This window comes from Amblyomma americanum, chromosome 9 (genome assembly GCF_052857255.1).
Source record: "Amblyomma americanum isolate KBUSLIRL-KWMA chromosome 9, ASM5285725v1, whole genome shotgun sequence".
NCBI classification, from domain to species: Eukaryota; Metazoa; Arthropoda; class Arachnida; order Ixodida; family Ixodidae; genus Amblyomma; species Amblyomma americanum.
In genome coordinates, this window is record NC_135505.1 from 149,823,330 (window position 1) to 149,846,529 (window position 23,200).

Genomic DNA, 23,200 nt, shown 5'->3' on the forward strand with positions numbered 1-23,200 from the left:
TCGTTGTTGAGTTGTATCCGATTATAGTGAAGCCCCAGAGGGACTTACTGTCGGCTTCAGGAGATCTCCACGCCAGTCTTTTCTGCGTGTCCATAACGCAGGCTGTGCTCCAAATTATTCCTATTGGAACAAACTGTGCGCTTAAGGACTGCAGTACACGCGGGGGTGGAAAGAGGGAAGCAAACCGCAAAGCGCATGCCTAAACACACGACGAAAAACGCAACCACAGATTTTGTGAACAAAAAATGCAAATCAAGAATACCGCTGCAGTAGCAGGAAGCAATCAAGCAGACAGCCGGACTAAGATAAAACCCAAAGACGTACAACACGTCAGAAGACGAATCAGAGTACATTATCTTTAATGAAGCCAGGCAGGCGAGAGCATATGAGGTGGCAAGCTACGGCAATTATTCTGTTCAGGGCAGCCCTGCAGCGACGACGTGTGTGGCTTTTGCGATACGCTATTCCCGAGTTATCACTTCCCTGCGCTGAGGATTCAGAAAAACTGCACCCACTGGAAGTACGTTTCCCCAGAGAGTGCAGCCGTGGATGGTTTTAAGAGAGAGGTAGAGAAAATACTGTATTAGGCTGCTTTGTTTTAGTCACCGTTCCTACTGTGCTGCTTGGCGCCCCATCAAGATTAGGGCGTGCCGGCATGCCCCATAAGCCTGGCTGGAGGATACGGCACAGTCAGTGGCACCTTCAGCTTGCTCCAACCTAACCTTGACGCATTTTTCCCTTTCCCACGTGTCACAAACTGATGGCACGGAAGGGCAGCCGGCCGCACACCCGAATAACCGTTACTATAACGATGTAGCAAGCCGAGGCGCCTATTATGGTCACTGCCTCTTGGTGCAAGGCAGTATAAGCGAGCCCCGCCGAGGAGAGGCTTGCAATCAGTCCTCGTGGGAGCCAGACGCAAAACAGCGAGGAAACACAACAGCGGCGTGACGAATTCATCGGGGAGAATTGGACGCGTGTTGTGCGCCGCGAGGGGAAAAGAGAAAAAGTCGGGCAAATTGAGCCTGATTCGCTGCAATTACCGCCGATCATGGAACGCGATTAGCGGAGGAAGACGCGAATAACCGCGTTCCTCGCTGCCTGCCCGGCTCCCGCGGGAGAATGGCCCCGGCAGACGCGATCGCTCCTGCTTCGCTCAATGATGAATGACGCGGCCGATTCCGCGCGAGAGCCAGCGCCGCGCAACGGCGGAGAGCCTAATGAAGCAGTTCCGGGCCCTCCGCATCCCACCGCGACTCGCGCCGGAATCGAACGCTGCGAAGAATGGTGTCGAGCGAGCGGCGATTATCGAGCGCGTTCGGCGCCAATGAACTGCTGGATCCGTCCGGATGAGAATGGCAGGATTGGCGCGTTTAGCCTGGATAAAAAACCAGTGACGGGTAGTTGATCCATTGAGCAAATTGAAAAACGACAAACGAGCGCACGCAATCAGGGGCAAGAAAAAAAGCGATGCACAAGACAGGACGAGTGCTGTACGTGAGCTGTTGTTTCGCGATACCAGCACAGCATACGCCCCCACATTCGACCAAGTGATCGTTCACCATTCATCACACAACTGAAAAATCCGTAAAAAGGATCCAAGTTTCTTCTAGTGTAAAATGATAGATAGCTGGATGACCTGGTAATAATTCCCTGTGGGTGGTACAGCGCGAACTAGACGACAGACAAAAGCAAGAAGACAAAGACAACACAGCGCTCGTCTGTGTTGTCTTCTTGCTTTTCTCGGTCGTCTAGTTCGCGCTGTACCACCCACAGGGAAATCTAGTGCAACGTACTGTGAGGAACGGGAAATACATATTGAACAGGCTGCGGGGTTTTACCATAAAATCGTGTGCCGTTCCAAACGTGGTGCGACGTGCGAGGCTTATATCCATATAAAATCGGTGAGATTTCGAACAGCCTGCAGCTAAACCTTCGTGGACAAATAAAAGCTCACATTTTCCTTCGTTGGCACAAAAGTAGCGTTTGAACTGGCAATCAAGATTGAAGAAATCACACATACATCGCCGATAAGATTCGTCTGCCCGTGCTGGCGAAACATATAGACGGTTCTTCTGCGTTGCGTGCCAGTTATCGCGCTGTTTCTGTCACTATTATGCCACCAAATCGCACAAGCCTGCTCTCCAAGCCAAAACTGGGCGAAATGGGACTAACTGCACCACCTTACGCTCGCGACCAATGGTCGGTGCGTTGGGAGGCTGACTGGTCTGGTGTCCATTTGCAGTCAGTCTCCGAGGGAGGAATACTGGCTCTTCTAGGGACAGATGGTTGTGGCGGAGCATTTAGTCAGGAGGAACTCCTATTGCACTCTCAGTCCTTTCTGGCTTGGTGCGTAGCATGTTCCTTTGCAGGTAGCTTCGCGTTTACTCGTCCCAGCTTTCTCGACGCCCACCTCTGTCCATCTTCGAAATGTATGCCCTTTTTCAGCGCCTTACCGGCAGCAAGCGTCTTATATTCGTTTTTTGCTCAGCCGAAACCCTTAACTTAGTCGTTTTCGAGACACTCCGCTTTCATGGCCTGCTTACGGCGAAGAACGCCGCAAAATTTCGTTCCAAGCCAGCGTTTCCTGCACTCTCTGCGGCCCCGCGATCGTAGATTTTAATTCCTCTCCTGCTGCTCTCCTCTGGCTGGGCGCAGTCGAACGGAAAACGATATATTGTGCCGCTCGTTTTAGTTCCTCTAATCCCCAGGCGCGTTTCTCCGCTCCCTCCCAACGGAATGCTTGCTTCTCCCAAGCGCTCGGAAATCGCAGTTCTCGCTGCGGTTCCCTGCTTGTGTGCACGCGCCCATCCTCGATCGGCCTGGAGCGCTCAAGACGTCTTCTTCGTCAACCGACAGAGTGCAGTGTCGCAACCACTGCGAACATAAGCTATGGGCCGTGCCTGCCGCAGCGCATCCTGTCGTGAGGAAACCTCACTATAAATACGCAAATTTTAAGGAGTATGCTTTTACGCAACGGGGAGTCAGTAATACCTCGCTTGGGAAAGGCACGGAGCGAGACGCTGTAAACGGAGAGCGCGTGCCGTCTCCGCTTCAGCGATGATGCAATACCTGCGGGGGCGGCCGCTCAGACTGAGCCGTAACCGTCTTTCATTTTTCGTGAAGTTAGGTTAGCAACGCCTACCAGTGTTCCCTCGCGCTTTAGCTAGAGTTTCGTCCTTACATCATAATTTGACCCTCCAGTCTGCAACACGGTTTTTAGGTTATGTGACGTTTCATTTGGGCTCAACATTCATTAAAAATAATTGCATAAGTGGAACTACAGCCCAGCCTGATTTTGCAACTACGAGCACAGGCAAGGAAAACTGCAGGCAGCATATTAGGGACTCTAGATGTTAACGTCAGCGCTGACGCGATTATGTCTGTCATCATATTTTTCGATATGCTGTCGTTTTCGAAACTGGGTGACATGCTATAAAGCGCTTCTCTCGATGTGGTAATTGCTTCAAACATGTAGTGTTGTTTTTTTTTCCTCTCCTCTGCATAAACCACTCTATATTTCTGTGCTGTCGATTTTAATTACGTCTTGCAAAACCAAGCGCAAAATTTAGCAATTACAGCACAGGTTAATTAATAGTAAAACAAGAAGACAACAACACCTGTGCGCCTGTGTTTACGATACTATCTTTGCCCGGTGTCCTCTTTTGGGATTATGCGTTATCGCTGGTCATAAATGGTATGGTTGCTTCTCGAAGCCGACCTCTCTCAACTGCGTGTAAATTGTGCTATTCCTTCTGCCAGGTTTAAAAATGCTGCAGCATTGCTGCTTTTGCCAACCTACTACTTTCACAGTTCAGAAATACGGATATAAGCTAGCATAACCACAGAGCAGCCAAGCTGTTCCTGCGGTCTCTGGAGAAGAAGTATTTTTTACCGACACTCCTAAACCTTGTTCTGATTGCCGTTTAGGCATAATACTTATACCTACACTAGGAAGTCAGAAGGTCACATTTCTGTCAGTGGAGAAGTTTCCGCGTTTAACTTCTTTTCAGATGCCACCGCCTCTATTCTGCCTAGAGCGGCGGCCGATGCGATTACTAGCCGGCCAGGCACGGAGCACACCACCCTCCCTCCATTCCGGCGTGTATACGCTGTTTCCTCCTCCTCCCCCTCTGTAACCACGGATTAACGGCGTTCTTAATAGCCCGTAACTAAAACAGCCCGGCGCGGACGTTCTCCGTCACGGTACACTTGGGTGCAGTGGCACGCGGGCTGCTATAGGCGCCACTGCGCGGGGCCCGAGTACGTTCGGGTGTGACGAGGAGAGAGAACGCATTGCACAACCTGAATCTGAGTTGGCCGTTACATTTCCCGTAAACAGGGCGGGGAAGCAGAGAGAGGCCAAAGACGCCGAATGCTGGCATATTGAAGCGCCTCCAAAGGTTTATTTTTTGTTGTTGTTTTTAAGTATGCCTCAAGCTTTGTATTTTGTGGGCAACAGAATTTACCTCTGATTCAGGATTGAGATATCTGCTTTGGTCTTTGTGCCTCTTATGCCTCGATTGCACGCTGGAGCTTTGCTACTATTTTCTTTTAATCGACGAGTGCGGCAGATGTGAGTTCAGAATAGGGTTTGGATGTGTATGAGAAAGAACGCAAACGAGCTTTAAAGCTCACTTCATATAACGGTTGCTTGATCTGCAATTTTAGTAATTAGATGGTTTAATTTAGTGCAGTGAATACGTAACAATCATAAACTTGGGCATAAATACAGTCAATGACATTTTAAGCCGGTCATGATTCAAGACCAAAAGAACGGAATCATTTAACACCAAGGCTGCCCTGCTTTCAGCTTCACGTCGCACAGGATTTCCGCGCCCTGCAGGCAAGAAAAGGCAACGCCCCACCTGTTGGTTCCGCACACCGTCACATGAGGTTCCAACTCTGTCTAAGCATCTATTGCTTTGTTTTCGCCGAGTTTGGGGGCAGTGACGGAGCTAGCTGAGCGCTTTGCTTCAGTCAGGCGCCCGCGTGAAAGACGAGCTGCATCGCTTGGAGGCCACACCGACGCCAGTCCCCACTGGGGAGCAAGTGCAAGCGCTTTCGAAAGGAATGCCACTGCTACCCGGTGGCTCAAGCTACGAGCTCAATCTGCATGCGTTAGTGTCGCGGCAGCGGCGGAGCTGCACAGAACTCGATCGTACGCGACAGTGCGCGGCTACGCTCGTCAGCAGCGACGTTGTCGCGAGTCTGGCGACATCGCCGCCCGAAATGGAGGGAAGAGGCTGGCGCCCGATGAACGACCCGTTACGACGTGGTCGGGAAGCCCCGACGTCACGGCGCCATTAGCTTCGGCCGTTTTATTTCGACAAGAGCGAAAGCGACTCTCGTGCCTTTTTTTCTTCCTTTTCGTGTTTGCCTTCCAAGGCCAAGCACGTTCGTTCCTCCCACCGAGCGGTCTTCAGGGGAAACTGCGCGAACGAAAGTAACGCCCCCCCCCCCCCCCCTTTTTTTCCCCCACTCTTGCGCAATCTGCGGCGCCGGCTCGGTTCATAAACTGAGCGGCCGCTTCTGACCCGATGAGCGGACGGTCACTGCGTTAACGCGCCACCGCTATGTCCTCACTTGGTCGTCGTTAAGGGGTTGACGATGGCGACCGCCCGCCGACAGCCGTATCCACTCGGGCAGATTGCGACGCCGCCGTCCGGTTCCGCGCAGTGCGGTTCGAGCTTTCACTTGTATTCCGTTTGTTTGTTTGTTTGCTTTGCACTGTGACCAGCGTGCTCGCGCGTGACCACGGTAATGGCAAATGCAGTCAAAGTGGCCGTAAAGCTGTTAACACTGGGCGCCCAAGAGAGGTACAGCTCTTTCCTCTTCAACGGATTGCCGGCGCAATGTTGCACTGCAAGGCGCTGCGGTTTTCCCTCGTTGGACCCACGAAGAGAGGATGCCTCTCCATTGTTCGCGCAGAGCACGTTCCCGGTTCCATGACCACAGAGCACAATGCGAAAGTCGCCAATTTGGTAATCACTGGGCCCTGAAGCAACGATGCGTGATATGGAGGAAACCTAACCTATTTTGGAAATCACAAGGCAGGCTGCGCAGTTAACTGCGATGAAGCGTATACCTCTGCGCCGGATGTATGGTAAATGGACCTACTTGTTAGTAGACAGAGGCACGAGTCAAGAAACAAATGCCTAACAAATTGTTTCCCTTGTAATGTGCGGCTGCAACAACCTGATCTTTCCTTCCTAGAACATTTGACTCAGAAAGCACGTTCGGTCTAAAATCGAATGTACATATTGCATGAAAATATTTGCGACATTACGTGAGTACTTCACCTGCTCGCACTGGACTGAAAACCGAGATGAGAGTAATATAGATGCCAGATTTTGCCACGACAGAGGTTGATACACCAGCGAGATAATGCCGGACAGAAGCGCAGAGGTGATGCATCGTGAAAACTCAAGACCATCGAGATGCGTCCAAGTTTCAGAATGGACAATCCTGTCACGCAGTTCGAGAAGCGTACGCTGCTTTAATTAAAACTCGCCAAGTTTCCCCGGAAATGAAAGGACACTAACAAACAGAAGGCACACAAGTCAAAATTCGAGGAAAGAAAGAAAGAAAGAAAGAAAGAGAGAAAGAAAGAAAGAAAGAAAAAAAGAAAGAAAGAAAGAAAGATAGAAAGAAAGAAAGAAAGAAAGAAAGAAAGAAAGAAAGAAAGAAAGAAAGAAAGAAAGAAATGCCAAGAACAATTCCACTGCTTCGTCTCGTCGTAGGAAGCCCTGCGTGTTCAGAATCACGCCACGGCATGCATGTGAATCGGTCCAGGACCAGGGAAAGTACCTCACTCGCTCACCCGCATGACCCTTGCGCTGTGTTTATGAAAGCTAGCGCAGCTCAAAGTCGATTATATTACTTTAGCGTTTCATGACAGCTAGATAAATCATGAGCTCTGCACATTTAAACAGTACGGTTCTCAACCTAATTTTCTAACGGAATAAGTTGCTACAGCGATATTAGTCTTATACCGAGCTTCTCGTCGTTGCTGCAAAAAGTGGCCGGCAGAGCTCGTTTATCCGGGAGCAATTACAGCAATTCGAAACTTGACAAGAGGAGAAAATGAAACCAGCTCAGGACCAAGAATTTTCAACGGAACCAACAAGCAACCACCACCACCACAACGACTGAGCTTGAAAATTAGAAAAATAGTTGGTTTCGAGGAAGTGAAAGGCGCCTGAACTGTCTCTTCTTGGTGGGTACCTCAATCACACCGTGAGGGAAAGGAGGAAGGCGGGAGTGAAAGAAGAGAGAAAGGGGTGCCGTGGTGTAAGGCGCCGGAGTAATTTCGACCCCTTTAGGGATCATATGACACGGGCACCTTTCACATTTCTCCAGCATCCCGGGTACTACGGATTCATGGCCAGGCGCTCTAACCACTGAGCCACCGCGGCGTGACTGAGCTTGGCGAAATTGCAGAGGACGTGTAACCTTCGGGCTGCCATAAAATTTCAGAGAAATGCGTCGGACCCGCGGTCTTCGGAATGCGACTTCGTCGTGGAGAGTTCTCTCGCAAAGCAGCCCCCGGAGAGGAGGCGGTGACGCGATTGCCCCTGGCTGCCAGCCACGCGTCACTTTTCCCTCCCGTGAATCCATCACACCGTCGGCCGGCAGTTATCGCGACGGAGCATTACGCCGTCTCGCCAACGCCCTGCAGCTCCCGTGGCGCAGCAGCAGTAGGTCGGCGACTGGTGTTTTTCAAGGTAGCGACGGGGGCGGGGGCGAAATCGAGTTAGCCACAGCGAGCACGCAAAGGGTGGCGGCCGCCCGTCATTGTTCGCCTTGTCGCGTGTCCGGGAATTGTTAACTCCTGCTGGAAGTGTCAGCTGGAAAAATAACTTTCTCGGTCAACGGGCTAACTCGATTACGGTTTGCGCAACAAAGAAACACGAGGCTGCGTTTTAAAATTAAGTTATGAGCCGGTTCTGAGACCCAATTTTAAGTTCATTACAGCTGCCGTGGCACTCCTGTGGCACTCCTCACTCACATTGTCACGTACCATAGGAGTGGGAGTGGATTGGAGCTCCCGCATGCCGCGCCTACAGCGTGGAGAATGCTCTTTTGGGAATGGACTAAGTTGGATGGGTTCGTGCATTTGAATATTGGCACATTAGGCAAGTGGCACACGAGAAAAAAAAAAGCTTAATACACGTACCATACACGTCACAAAAGTGGAAGTGAAAAGCGTCAATGATGATATCCAGGATTTCTCAAAAGCAATAACTATCCGTATTCATGACTGACTAAACAGAAAGGCAGTAGCACTATCGGCCCGTTCTAGAATATTGGGCCGCTCTAAAGCTCCCACAGGATCTTAAGAGGCCCGCACTGCATAATGGGTGGGATCCCTACTCATATTCTAAGAGATGGTGCGATGTTCCAATGGCATATACGTTAGAGTCCGTAAACGTTTCCAGTGGGAGCTGAATTGCCTGACAAACATGGTGTATCACTGAGTGACAGAGACGCAGCCTGAGTTTGTTAAACTAAAAAAAAAAGTGCAGGAAGCGCATCCCAATCCTTGAAGCGCATTTTCAAGGTATCGGGGAAGCATATAAAGCGCAAGAGGTACAACAGGGAATAACAACCTTCCCTTTGCAAGCGACCAGTGCATGCGTATAGACGTCTGCCATTTAATTTCCCGTCGCGCGATTTTAGTTCCGTTAATATCATTTTATTATTTTGTGCCCATCGTTCGGTGCCTTTATTTGTGATAGAAAGCAGCAAAAATTCGTATTTTTTCCAAGCAAGGGGATTGCGGGGATAAGTGAAATATCACGAATATAAGCCTATAGATCTTGGAACACATACAATGCTATTAGTATACTGACGTGAAAACTATGAGTGGAAATCTGGAGCCACATAGTTTTGTAAGGAATCTGCAAATTCAAGCGCAGCTACCAACATCGAGTAACGCAGTGCACGTGAGGATCGATGACGTCGTGCGCATGAAAAAAAAAAAGTGATCTCACACAGCGTGCAAAGCTCCTCGGGGGCTCCGTTAAGCTGTGCTGATAGTAATGAACGTTGTCATGGTGAAGGAGATCAAGATAATACAATGACGAAGTTTTTTAGTGCACTTCTTCACGAGGTCACGCCGGCTCACCGACTTGTGTGAAGCTTGACATTTTCATCAACTAATAGTACTATAAAACTAATATTCGCGTTTTGATCTTTGCGTTCGTGGGGACAACGCTGTGGAAGAAATACGGCACTAGGGCAATACGCGTTGGCGTTAACAACACTGCTGCAGAAGCGCGGCAGCGGAACATAGGCCGCCGGCGTACAATGGGTAAATTGACATTCACGATGAAAAAGCTGAAAATGCGCATAACTGGCTCTCTGGGTCAGTGGCCACCTTAAACGCGCTTTCAGCCACATGGCGGTTGTGTCCACCTGCAAAAAACTGCTTTTGCACAATATTTCGCGTTCAGCGATGCTAAACCGCCAGGCAGTCTTCTTGTGTGTGCGTTCTGTCAGTGATGGAAGGGAATGTTCACAATGCGGAATTTATACATCAGTGCCCCCTAGATTTGTGGAACGGGCCGGGCTAAGCAGTCGATTCTGGCGAACCTCCTCCTCCCAGAGGATCACTTCAGTGGATACCCTCCACGTTCGCCGACGCTACCTTTCTACAGCCTAATCTCGTCAAGGTGACCGCATCATTCACGGACTTGTCGAGATAGCCTAGTAAAGACTTTGCTTTAATAAAACACAGGTTTCGCTTCCTGTATTTTATTAAAGCAAAATCTTTACTAGGCTATCTCGACAAGGTCGGGTCCGCAAAACGTGTCCGCAATAGTTGTGAGGAACTTAGAAGAGTTAAGGCCAAACGTATGGTTGTAATCGAAGGAAGATGATGTGAGGATGCTGCGAAAAAAAAAATGTCGATAGACTGATTAGTTAATTAATTAGAGCCAAAATTTCCAAAAAGTGGGCGGAGCAAGGGCAACGTGTGGCGCCAAATTTGAAAAACCGAAGTGTGGGCGGAACCAACGCGTGCCGCCAAATTTGAAAACGAAGCGTGGCGCCAAGCTTTGAAAACTAGCGCTATATCAACAGAACAAGTAACCTTCCAAGGCCTCGTTACTACCAAATTTGCAGAGATAGATATTCGCTTTGCAACACTAGAGGGACAGGTATCCCAAATAGCCACCTGCATGCAGCAAATCATGGATAGGCTTACAACTATCGAGGCCCGCCTACCCCCCACCTTGGATCTGTCCACGACGCCACAACCATCTATAACCCAACATGGCACCACGCCAAAAATTTGAAATTTGGCAATGGAACTGCAGAGGCTTCCGCCGCAAGCGGGCCCACTTGCAGCTCCACATCCAACAAGCACCGTCTGTTCCAACCCCAGACGTGATTGCATTGCAAGAAGCTAGCGGCAGGGCTATACTGCCAGGCTATAAAGCATATCTGCCACCTCATTATGATACTAGTAACGCAGCCGGCTCCTTCACAGCCACTCTGGTGCACAGAAATATCACCGCAATTCAACATTTTATAAATGATTCGGAAGAAGATTACACCCTACTTGAAATAGTACCAAGGCAAAAAGGAGGCTCAAATCTCTTCATCCTTAATGTATACAACCCTCCCAGAAACAAAGGCAATGGACTCCCACACTTGTTGATAAACACAGTAAAGCTGGCTGCTAGGGCTCAACTATTAATTGTGGGACACTTCAACGCTCAACACCCAGCATGGGGATATACCAAAGCAACTCCGAAAGGGAACCTGCTCTGGCAAATCATACAGTCACTAGGGCTCACAACGCTAAACAACCCGAGCGACCACACACGCATGGGTAACAGTGTATGTGTAGACACATCTCCAGACTTATCCCTCTCTAAAAACGTCAAGGACGCAAAGTGGGTCAACACCGGGCAAAACCTTGGTAGTGATCACTTCATCCTTAGCATCACCTTCCCCACGACAAAACTTAAAAACAAAGCAAAAGAAATACGAACCGCGGATTGGGACAAGTTCAGGCAACTTCGCGACAAAACAGCTCCAAAGGAGATCTCTAACCTTAGCGACTGGGTTATCTCCCTGAATGAGGATGTCAGCTCCACTAGCGTTGTGGTGCCAGTTGAGAAGGAGGAGCAGATTGCAGACTCAAAGCTGTTACACCTGTGGCAGGCACAAAAAGGCCTCCAAAAACGCTGGAAGCAGCAAAAACACAACAAGTGACTACGCAAAAAGATCGCTGAAATCGAGAGGCGAATCGAGGAACATACACTTACTCTCCAAACACAACAATGGAACCAAATATGTGAAAGCGTCAATGGACAGCTCGGAAATAAGAAGACATGGCATCTTCTAAGACACCTGCTTGATCCAGAACAAGCACGTCCCGTGCAACAAAGTCAACTGTACAGACTCTTACATAAATATGAGGGTACAACTGAAGACCTAATCAAAGAGCTAGCAGAACGTTATCTAAACACGGATGATAGTACCACACAACCAGACTACCGGGGGACTCCTAATCCAAATTTAGACGCAGACATCACAGACGCAGAGGTCTGGTACGCAATTGGAAAACTGCGGACAACATCTGCGGCAGGACCAGACAAAGTAACAAATAAGACTCTCAGGAACTTAGACGCAACGTCGATCGCGGCGGTTACAGACCTTATGAACAAATACTGGCATGCAGGCAACATACCACCAGAGTGGAAACACGCGAAAATCACTTTTATTCCTAAAGCGGGTAAGAAACTCAGCACTGAGAATCTACGCCCAATTTCATTAACATCATGCCTAGGCAAACTCATGGAGCATGTCATCCTCAATAGGCTCCAAAACTATGCGGAGGACATGAACCTCCTACCTGAAACAATGTTAGGATTCAGGGCCCAACTATCTACCCAGGACATTCTCTTGCAGCTTAACAAGGACATAATTGAAGCTGACGAGGGAACAGGAACGAAAGCAATATTGGGTTTAGACCTTGTTAAAGCTTTCGACAACGTCACCCACAATGCCATCTTGACAAACTTGTCAGAAATCAACCCCGGAGAAAGGACGTACAACTACATCCGATCCTTCCTCACTAACAGAACAGCAGTGATAACGGTCGGAACAATAGAGTCTGCCCCAATCAAACTAGGAAGTAAAGGAACGCCACAGGGCTCCGTCCTGTCCCCTTTCCTTTTTAACCTCTCCCTCATCAAAATTCCCCCCAAACTGGCACAAATACCAGACCTACATCACACGTTCTATGCAGATGACATCACACTTTGGGTAACCAAAGGATGCGAAGGCTACATAGAAGACACACTCCAAGCAGCAGTGGACATCATCGAGGCATGCGCATGGGATTCCGGCCTCACTTGTTCTGAGCAAAAATCTGAACTCTTCGTGATCCGTCGTAAACAAAGAGGTAGGCGTACCACGACATCCCCCCCCGCAAATAAACGTCTATGTTAATGGACGATCTGTCAAAGAGGTACAGACCATGATAATACTGGGGTTGTATTTAGAAACAAATGGAAAAAATACTGACACACTCACTAAGCTAAAACGCACGGTAGAAACGACGGCGCGATTACTCCGCCGCATAGCTAACCGCAGACAAGGGGTGAGGGAAAGAGATTTATGCCGCCTAGTGCAGGCCTTTGCGCTGAGCAGGATACTCTATGCCACCCCTTATCTGAAATTTTCGAAAGCAGAAAAGGACAAATTGGATAGCATGATACGGCAGGCCTATAAGGCTGCGTTAGGACTCCCACTAAATGCCTCAACCGAAAGGCTTATGAGGTTAGGAATACATAACACCTACAATGAACTGAAAGAAGCCCATTTAATGGCTCAAACAGCGCGATTAGCCAATACCAGAACTGGCAGGAGTATTCTTACCAGGCTCGGAATTAACTTTCAACCTACGAATAACGATGCTAAAGTAGACTTACCCCGCGCCTATAGGACGGCCCTACTAATCAAACCACTCCCCAAAAACATGCACCCCTTACACCATGAGGGTAGAAGACAAGCACGAGCCAAAGCCTTACATAAGAAATACAGACAGTGCGCTGCAACACTTTATGTAGATGCGGCAGAATACAAAAATACCAATGCCTTTGCAGTTGTGGTTGTGAACGAGAATGGTGACCATATCGTCTCGGCGACAATCAAAACGAAATCCTCTGAAACGGCAGAAGAGGCGGCTATAGCCCTCACCCTAGCACATACCCAAGGGAGAATCATCCTCAGCGATTCCAAAATGGGTATCAATAATTTCGCTAAAGGGCGAATTACAAACACCTCCCTTAGAATCCTTAACGAAACCAAATTCTCACCTAATTATTCCGAATTGATATGGGTCCCAGCCCATTCGGGGAATCCGGGGAACGAGGCAGCCCACAATAAAGCCCGAGGTTTCGTCGACCGGGCAGTGGATGAGTCTGGCTCCCTGAATTTCACGAAGGACTCAATGATCACATATCATGATCTCACCAATCATTTTAAACTAGAGAGGAGAATTTTCCCCCCTCCAGACAAAAGACTTACTAAAGAACAAGAGGTTACGTGGCGTCGTCTACAGACGAGATCGATATGCACCCCATCACTCCTCGCGCACATTTATCCAGATCTTTACAACCCAAACTGCAAACACTGTGGCCAACGTGCTACCTACGATCACATCCTGTGGGACTGCAAAATAGAGCCACCTCCGGGTGATCTAGTTACAGCTCCTTCTCTCGAGCGGTGGGAGACCGTGCTGGCTAGCTCTGACCCCAGAGCGCAAGTTTTGGCGGTGGAGTGGGCTGACAAAGTCGTCGAGGGCTATGTACTCTCGACCACTTAACGCGACCTCTTGCCAAGCTCTTCCCGGCGAATAAAATGTTTTACAATCAAATTTGAAAACTTAAAGTGGGCAATTGGAACTTAAGTAACACAGTTAATTGTGGTAATTGGGAAATTGGATGAATGAAGTGACAAGCGAAGCAAAGAGAGGAAAAGATGGGCAAAGAGAAACGAGGAGGCGTCGATGCTTTCGCATTTCTCCAATGCGGGCTACCTCAGTTACCTCAAAAATCTTTGGTGGCTGTGCTTTATGGATGCAATAATCGCTGCTTGTTAAACATAGAGGCCACTGTAATTTTATTGTTATGCAGCCACACACAAGTCAAATCGGAGGCTATAAGAGGGCACTTGAAGAGGTGAAATACAGAAGCAGTAATTGCGGCTTAGCGAGCCTTAGCGAGAAACAATAGTATGGCTCGTTTCTTCAAGGCAGAAGTGCGGATAGTGGCAATGAGTAAATTGCATCAATCAGGAGTTCACTTGGCGCAGTAAATGTTAAATTATTAGCGGGGTGCAGCAGGACTCTCTAACCGCGCCAGTGATTGCCGGTACACGCGCATAGATGCGGCAGTCGCTGGTGTAGACGCAGTGGTGGGGGAGGGGGGACCAACGAGACCCAGCCGTCATTGTGTTCTCGCCATGCGTTCGTGGTCCCTTTTCATGCTAATGAGAATTGTTCAGTCCGCCACCCTCGCTCGTTGTGGAACAAACCCCGTCTGCCACTGTCCTTTCCCACGCAGCCGCCTTTCCTGCAGTTGAGTCCACAGTGACGTCATCCTCTCCCCTCGACAGGATCGCTGCTCCTTGCGGGTTTTCATGTCCAACAATATTATAACTACAATTTATTATTTATATTTTATTCGTTTCTTCTCGCATACTCCCGTTCGTGGCGAATATGCATAAAAAAGGTGGGAGGGGGAGACGGCTAGATACTTCTCAGCGTGTCTGCGTGCGTCTGAATGGAGGAGGCGAGCATTAGCGGCCTTGGCAAGATTGGACTCGAAAAGCGAGCTTCCTGTCAACGAGATTTTCGTCCCAAGAGCGAGAGCGGATGCTAGCGTTTTACTACGCAGCGTTTTATTACGCGAGTGCACCCAAATGTTGGAGCGATAGTAGTGCAGTGCATTATGACCTCGACCGTACCAGAAGCTTGGAAGAACGCAAACATTATCTTAATTCATAAGAAAGGTGACGCCAAGGACTTAAAAAATTACAGGTCGATCAGCTTACTGTCCGTGGCCTACAAGGTATTTAGTAAGGTAATCGCTAATAGAGTTAGGGCAACCTTAGACTTTAATCAGCCAAATGATCAGACAGACTTTCGTAAAGGATATTCCAAAACAGATCATATTCACACTATCAATCAGATGATACAGAAATGCGCAGAATATAACCAACCTCTGTATATAGCCTTGATTGATTACAAGAAAGCACCCGACTCAGTGGAAACCTTAGCAGTCATACTGGCATTGCGGAATGAGGGTGTAGGAGAGCCTTATGTAAAAATACTGTAAGATATATATATATATATATATATATATATATATATATATATATATATATATATATATATATATATATATATATATATATATATATATATATGAACTGCACAGCTATATACCATACTCCTCCTTAAAGTCAGCAATAAAATTCCAGTGAGGAAGGGCGTCAGGAAAGGAGACACGGTCCCACCAATGCTATTCACCGCCTGTTTGCCGGAGGTATTCCGAGGCCTGAATTGGGAACAGTTGTGGACAAGAGTTAATGGAGAATACATAAATTATCTGCGATTCGCTGATGACATTGCCTTCCTGAGTCGTTCCGCAGGTGAATTGCAAATAATGCTCAATCAGTTAGACAGGCAGAGCAGAACGCTGGGTCTAAATATTAACATGCAAAAAAACCAAAGTAATGGTCAACAGTCTAGCAAGGGAAAAACAGTTCACAATTGGCAGCGAGGTGCTGGAAGTGGTAAAGGAATACGGCTACTTAGGGCAGGTAGTGACAGCTGATCCGGATCATGAGAGGGAAATAACCAGAAGGATAAGAATTGGATGGAGCGCATACGCCAGGTTCTCTCAGATCATGAATGGCAGTTTGCCAGTATCCGTCAAGAGAAAAGTGTACAACAGCTGTATCTTACCGGTACTCACCTACGGGGCAGAAACGGGGAGGCTAACGAAAAGAGTTCAGCTTAAGTTAAGGACAACGCAGCGAGCCATGGAAAGAAAAATGATAGGTGTAACGTTACGAGACCGGAAGCGGGCAGAGTGGATGATGGAACAAACGTGGGTTAATGACATCCTAGTTGAAATCAAGAGGAAGAAATGGGCTCGGACAGGGCATGTAATGCCAAGGCAAGATAACCGCTGGTCCTTAAGGGTAACGGAGTGGATTCCAAGAGAAGGCAAGCGTAGGAGGGTGCAGCAGGCGGCTAGGTGGACGTCTGCAGGCATACGGTGGGCGCCGCCGGCAAAGGATAGGGTTAATTGGAGAGACACGGGAGAGGCCTTTGCCCTGCAGTGGGTGTAGTTAGGCTGATGATGATGATAATGATGATGATGATGATGATGATGATGATGATGATGATGATGATGATGATGATGATGATGATGATGATGATGATGCACAGAAGTTGCGGCCCTATGCGCATCGGATGATCTTGCCCTGGTGGTGCAGTTGCGTACTCAGCTTCGGTTTTACTTTACTGCAGCCCCTTTCAGAGCCCATTTAAAAAGTCCGACTTGCATGCGAGAGGTGCGTGAAGTACTGGGTGGACTTGCTGAGCTCGTAGGTGAAAGGTTTGGCTTGGTTTACGGGGGTTTAAAGTCCCAAAACAACTCAGGCTATGAGGAACGGCGTAGTGAAGGGATCCGGAAATTTCGACCACCTGCGGTTCTTTAACGTGCACTGACATCGCATAGTACACGGGCCTCTCGCATTTCGCCTCCATCGAAATTCGACAGCCGCGGCCGGAATCGAACCCGCATCTTTCGGGTCAGCAGCCGAGCGCCATAACCACTGAGCCACCGCGTCGGATCGTAGGTGAAAGATACACTTTTGCCGGTGGGTGCTCCGCGGTGGGCTCACATTTGTTAGGAACAAGCTAAGAGCATCTAACGCTGTAAAACATACAAAGACAATTCATAAATGAAAGTAGGGGCATGTTTTGTTACATGTTTGGTGAATATAGTTCCACAAAATCGAAGAAGTAAGAAAAAGCCCAAGAGCACGAGAAAAAAATGGTCAGAATGGCAACCTGCCTCATATGAGAACTATTTAGCTTTTAGGGGTTTTTTTTTTGCTTTCCTTCAGCTTTCGTCTGCCGCATTCGTAACAAAATTAACGCCCAGCTTTAAATTCAACTCTCTATGGCTCGTAGTTATCTTTTCGTACTCTTGTCACGGCATCATCACTTTTTTTTTTCTTAAGGGAGAGCAAAGTACTACACCCTATATCACGCGCTGTATCTAGACGGAACGTACGCGCCTGTGGATACCAGTGAGCCAATTGCTCTCCTTTCTCAACAGCGGATCATTCGACACTGCTGACCTACTTTCTCTCCTTCTTTTTTCCGCAAGATGTCTGTCTAGCCCCCCCCCCCCCCCCCCCCCCCTTCTTCGTTTCCGTCTCGCTGCTTTTATTTAAGCATTTCTGGTTCTTTCTTTCTGCGTGGGCGTGTGACATCCATACTTGTAGAATGTCCTGACATTGGTTGCCATGGAAGGCAGACGCCCACCTTCGATCGATCACTGCCTCCCTCTCTGTCAGCAACGATTCGGGAATAGACGTCGCCTGTTTCCCTTGCGTTGGTGCCGTCGTCAGGGATGCTGGTAGAACTCCAGGCGGGCCCAAATTATTCGCGTGTATTGTGTCGAATTCTCTATTTCTTCTCTGTTTTTTTTTTTTTCATGGTCGGTGCAGCCTAACCACTTCAAGCTGCATTCAACGGCCTCAACTCACCGGTGACAATCAGTTCAGACTGCCGACAATGGAGTGTGTACACTGAGGAAGAAGCAGCCATGATGAATAATGCAAGCAGCATTATAATGCACTTCGACCAATTTCTGAAATCGTTTTTCAATTAATAATTTCCTTCTTCATATTGGATTACCGATAGCTCTAAGTGCAAGTTTTGGTCCGTGCGAGGCGTAATAGTTGACTCGAATCGACCTATCCCCAGTTCGTCGGGCTCTGCAATGTACTTTCCACAGAGGCCAAATCGCGACCCGTGTAAACTTGAGAACCGGAAACATCCGTTGGCAACGAAGGCTACCGTGGTTTGCAAATGTTCAGCTGGATATGTTATGCACGAAATAATAAAGTTATATGGCAGCCGTCCGTTCAGGGATCTGCAAAAGCTGTAATTAAAAAAATGAAGAGAGAAAGGGAGAGGGAGGAGACATCGCGGTTTCCTTCCTTCGGTCTTCTCTTGCTTCCATCTCTTGCTGCTCTTTTCACCGATCTCATAAGTGCAAGCCCGACTGCACGGAAGGGGGGATGCAGAACACGTCATCGGACTCGCACAGCTGGACGCGGCGCCGGTTCCCGCAGCGTGCGATGGCGGGCGCTCTGATTTGGTATGCAAATTGGATAACGCTCTGTTCATTATCGCGTTCGCTGGTCGCTTTGGTGCACTCTTTCGCTTCTCGTTTCTTGTCTGCCCTGTCTCCTCCTCTCCTGTTTCGATCCGAATTCCATTTCCGTTCACGCTCGTTCGAAGAAATGCGGCGTCTTGCGGATGTTCAGCTATGCACGATACGCGTCGCATTGCACTTTACGTACGCACAGCAAGGCACGCTAATTAAAACAATGCGAAATAAGCAAGCCTGGGCGCCCTGCGCAAACGTGTGCTCGTTAACGTGGAGTAGGCGAAATCAATTTGGAAATGCTCTCGCAGCTGTGAAAGTGCGCATCGTTTGTATTTGTGCGCGTGTGGGGAGCGACCGCGTAGAAAATGGTTAAGTCTCTTTCTCAGCACAGGACTACTGCATCTGCCCATTGAAAGTTTTTCCTAACCTTTCTCATTACTGAAATGGTCATCAATTACTTTTCTTCGTGATCGGGTTTCCCCTCATCGTTGGCACTGGCCACCGCCAAAGCGTCGGCGGAAGCTACAGGAGTCCTGGACTTTTACTGGAGTCTCCTTTTATAGGATACTCTATTTATAGGGTGTTCTTTAATAGAATAAAATTTATTCTCCCTCCCCTCCTCATCAGATACACGCTACTGCTTACCAATGTTTCTTCGTTGCCCCTTAAAGCCCTCGATATATGAAAGTGTGCCCTAGAAGATTATGATTGTTCTGACGCGCACTGCTCACAAAAGAATGCGGGTGAGTGCTCGCTTGTCCGAAGCGGCCATTGGTCTGTTTGAAGTCACTCACGCGAGACATCTGAGGCGCCGCCATTTTCCTTCGCTTTGTACCAATAATGCAGACTAAAGACAGCTATGTTCTCTTTTTTACTCTTTATGGCGCATGGAGCATGGCTGCAGAACTGAAACACATGGCGAATAGTACGTAGATGGGCATTCATATTGTTTTAGAGCTGCGAAAGCCCAGGCAGAAAAAGAAAGCCAGTACTCTTGTAGCGCATGCGACGTCGAGTCCTTGTCCTCCAACCTTCGACTCAAGAAAGATTACCTCGCCCTGATACTTCTTCACCCTCCAGCATAAATTTAGCTACGTACATCTCTTTGTCAAAAATATACCCCCCAAGGGGCTTGTTTCCAAGCCGTGCAGCGGTGCTCTTAACCACATCTGACAGTCCTAAGCTTGGGAGATTTGAGGACTTAAGTTCCTCCAGCCTTCGTGAGGTTAGGGTCCCTGAGTGTGCAAGAGGAAGAGGAGGAGGGCTCAGAAGCAGACCCTTTGGGCTGCATACCTTTGACAAAGACTGTAGCTGTGATGCACAATCGGACATATTAACAAGGGAGTGATAACTAGTTGGCATCCACCTAAAGAAAAATTCGTCCTGGTCCGGGGTTCGAACTCGGGACCACTGCTTCACCGGAGAAGTCGCTCCATCGACTGAGCTAACCGGGGCGTCAAGCTTATGGTAGGGAGAGAGCGAATTCATCAATAACTCGATCAACTCCTCCTTGGGGTTTCCCCTATACACTTGACCAATCGGGGATAACGTTATTGAACGATAGTCATGTTGTTTTGCGCTGGACAAGATGTTTTTGAAGTGGGCAAAAAAGTAGGCGCATCAAAACGTAGACTTAGGATTCGGTATGTAAAAAATTGGCTGATCAGTGTACTGTAGAACGTCGCTGTTATGCTACGGTTGTGTGCGAACGCATTTTACTCCCTGTTTTCAGTCCCGTTTTGTTAGATTTTGAATTAGTTTTGCCCCTTTAACTTTTTCATGATGCAAAAAAAATGTTAGAGTATGTCTCGTGATGTTTTCTCTTCCAGTGCGTGTTCAATAGCCTGCACGTATTTGTGCGGCGATGGCGTTGTCCCAACTACCACTGACTGTAATCTCTTTTTACTTAAAAGCGCCTGTTTTTGTAAAAGCAAGTCTTCAATTTCTCAATTTCGTGCCGTCTATTGTACTAGCTCCTGCGATTCAGGGCTTTCGCATCATATATGTGGAACAGGCTTGAAGCGGACAAAATAAGCGTGGCCACCCCTGACTCCGAATCACAAGCTCCCAGCAGCTGTTCGCTTGTCTGTTTGCAGCACAGCCCGAAGAGAAAATAACCGTTGCCGAAAGCGGCAGAATGAGATCTTACTGCCTGGCCGAAAGGAGAAGTGAACGTTCCTTTTGTGTGTATGGGTTCAATGAGCCCTTCCCTTCCCCATTTCCCTTTCTTCCCCTTCCTTTCAATTCATCAAATTTCTACCAAGCCATACACACGCTTGCAGAGCGGTACGAAAACTTTCTAGTGCGATGGAAGTGGGGTTCTGGAACTTTTTTTTTTTTTTCACGAGGTAACAATTCGAATGGCTAGACGTGCAGGCACGGGGCTTCTACGTGAGCAGTAAAGCCAATCGAGTAAGCTACCGAGTTGTGAAGATTCTGCCTGAACCAGCGCTAACTATATAAGCAGCACTTAGGGCCGTCTGCACCAGTCGCTTTCTGCTGGGCCTTCATTATTAGAGGATATTCCCAGCTACAGGTCTGAGGTTTACTGATCGAATAAAATTCTATCAATTAACTTTCAATAAAGGAATGAAGTGGGCGCAACAAGGGTGATGTAGGGAAAAAGAGACTCAAAAATTCTGCTGGTGCAAGCGTCAGCCTAGTGGGGACAGCCAGCACTTCGTACTGTTGGCACTGCTGAGAGATCACGGTAGAACAATGGCACGCACGCACAAATATTTACTTCATATAGTTACTACGGCTGGCAGAGTAAATGCTTCACTCTCGATTAGCGGTAGCGGAACCTACCATTTGAGCGCACATCCGCCCTCACTTTCCCGAGTTCGATTCCGTCAGACAGCGAATTGGAACTGAATGGCCACTGCAGCAACAGAGCTTTCGCGTCAGGAGCCCTCTGCCTGTCACGACTCAAACCTCTCTGCGAACATCTAAGCGCCGGCAGCTGAAAAAACCCGCCGTGGAGGGTTAGGGTTCCCACAGCGAAGCTGGAAGCCGCGGTCGCGTGCTCGAAGATCCGTCGTCAGCCTCGGGAGGTTTCGACCGGCGCGCAGCCGCCTCGCAAAAGCAATCAGGCGCCACCTGCTTTCCTCCAGGCGGGGCTCCCTTCTTCCCCCTGCCACCTTCATCCAACTTTCTGGCTGGCTTGCTGCTCGCCCTTTCATCCATCCGTGCGCAAGTGAGAAAGCAAAGAAAATGCTCAAAAGAGAACGGAGAGAAAAAAAAAAGAGAGACCAAAGAAAACTTGGCCTGCCCCGCCACGCTTCCCCCCTCGGCAGGAGCAGAAGCGGAGCCACTCCCATGGCTCGCCGCCGCCGCAAACACCACCCGCTGCGGTCGGGGAGGAAAAATGGCAGCTCGCCGTTGCGAGAACGCCGGCGGCGAGACCTGCGACAGACCACGTCCTCGGGCTTGCAGAACAGCCACGACCGTGCACGGCAAAGCGGCCGAACGGGGGCCTGAGCAGTAGGAACTCGGTAGGAAGGAGAGCAGTCGTCTGCATTGTCGTCAGCCGACCCTTCCTCTACGCTTGGCCCCGACCGCAGAGTGAGAGAAGAGGCTGCGGTGCGTCTACAGGTAGCGGTGCATACCAGCTATCGTCTCTCGACCCTCCTCGCCACCCCCTCGCCGAGGACCCTGCTTTTCCGTGACACAATGGCTTCCCACTCGCAGAAGGGCGGAGGATGGCGGCGGTAACCAAGGTTGGCACGTATGGTGTTGGTTTTCGTTTCTTTATCGGCTCGGAGTGTCTCGTGCAACCTCCCCCACCCCGGATAGAGAGAGGGTGTTCACACTCAGCTCACGGCGCACAAACTACACGAGCAAAGAGTAAAAGACCCACAGTAAGGGAAGCTGGCCACTACAATGGCCCCTCTTTCCGGGCGACAAGAAACACCTCCGGTGTCAGGTTTACTGTACTTCCCTGCGCGACACCACCTTCCTCCTTTGAGCGGGCTCGTCTGCATGCCCTCCTGGATCTCCTGGGCGTTCGGGAACAGCTAAATAAGGGCTGCTTGCTCTCTGACTGCTTTTCAATCGCTCGAAGGGGGCCGCTCCGTGCCGCGGGTGGGTTCGGCAGCTTGCAGTCGGTGTTTTGTGGCTTGACGCCGCGCCAGCTGCCGCGGGTTAGTTGGCGGCTTTATTCCTTGCTGCTTCGCTGCGGTCGGGGTGCGCTCGGGATCGTTTGTGGGGCTCGGCGGGGTGGCTCGTAGATTACGTGGCCGCGATAGGAACCGCCGAGAAGCGGGGCGGGCAAGAGGCACAATCGGGACTATAAGAGCGGAGACACGAGCAGCGCTTGTATGTAAAGTCGGTTCCCCCTGGTGCCACCTTGACTTCCGCTCAAGGTACCTTTCTTTATCCCCACTTCTTAAATAAAGGAGGAAGGGAGCGACTGTTTGGATACCTTGAGGAGAATGAGCACCTGTAGGGTCCGCAGATGCTTCCGAATACATTACACACTCATGAAGACAAGTTTAGTAACAAGGCTGTGAGAAATATTCACCAGTTCTTTGACCTGCTTCCCGTTGGTTTATTCTACTCAAGCTATTCCTTCAGTAAGATTACAATGAGTAAAGCTGAACTGGAAGTGAGCGTGCCTATTTGAAAGGAATGAGGTAGATTTACGTAGTTTTTAAGGGAGCCAGTAGGAAGCACTACGAAGCTAGCTGTACGCCAGAAAAATGATGAAAAACTAATGTCGTCGCTTTCTTGAATTGTGCTCTCCCTGTAGCTTCCGTACG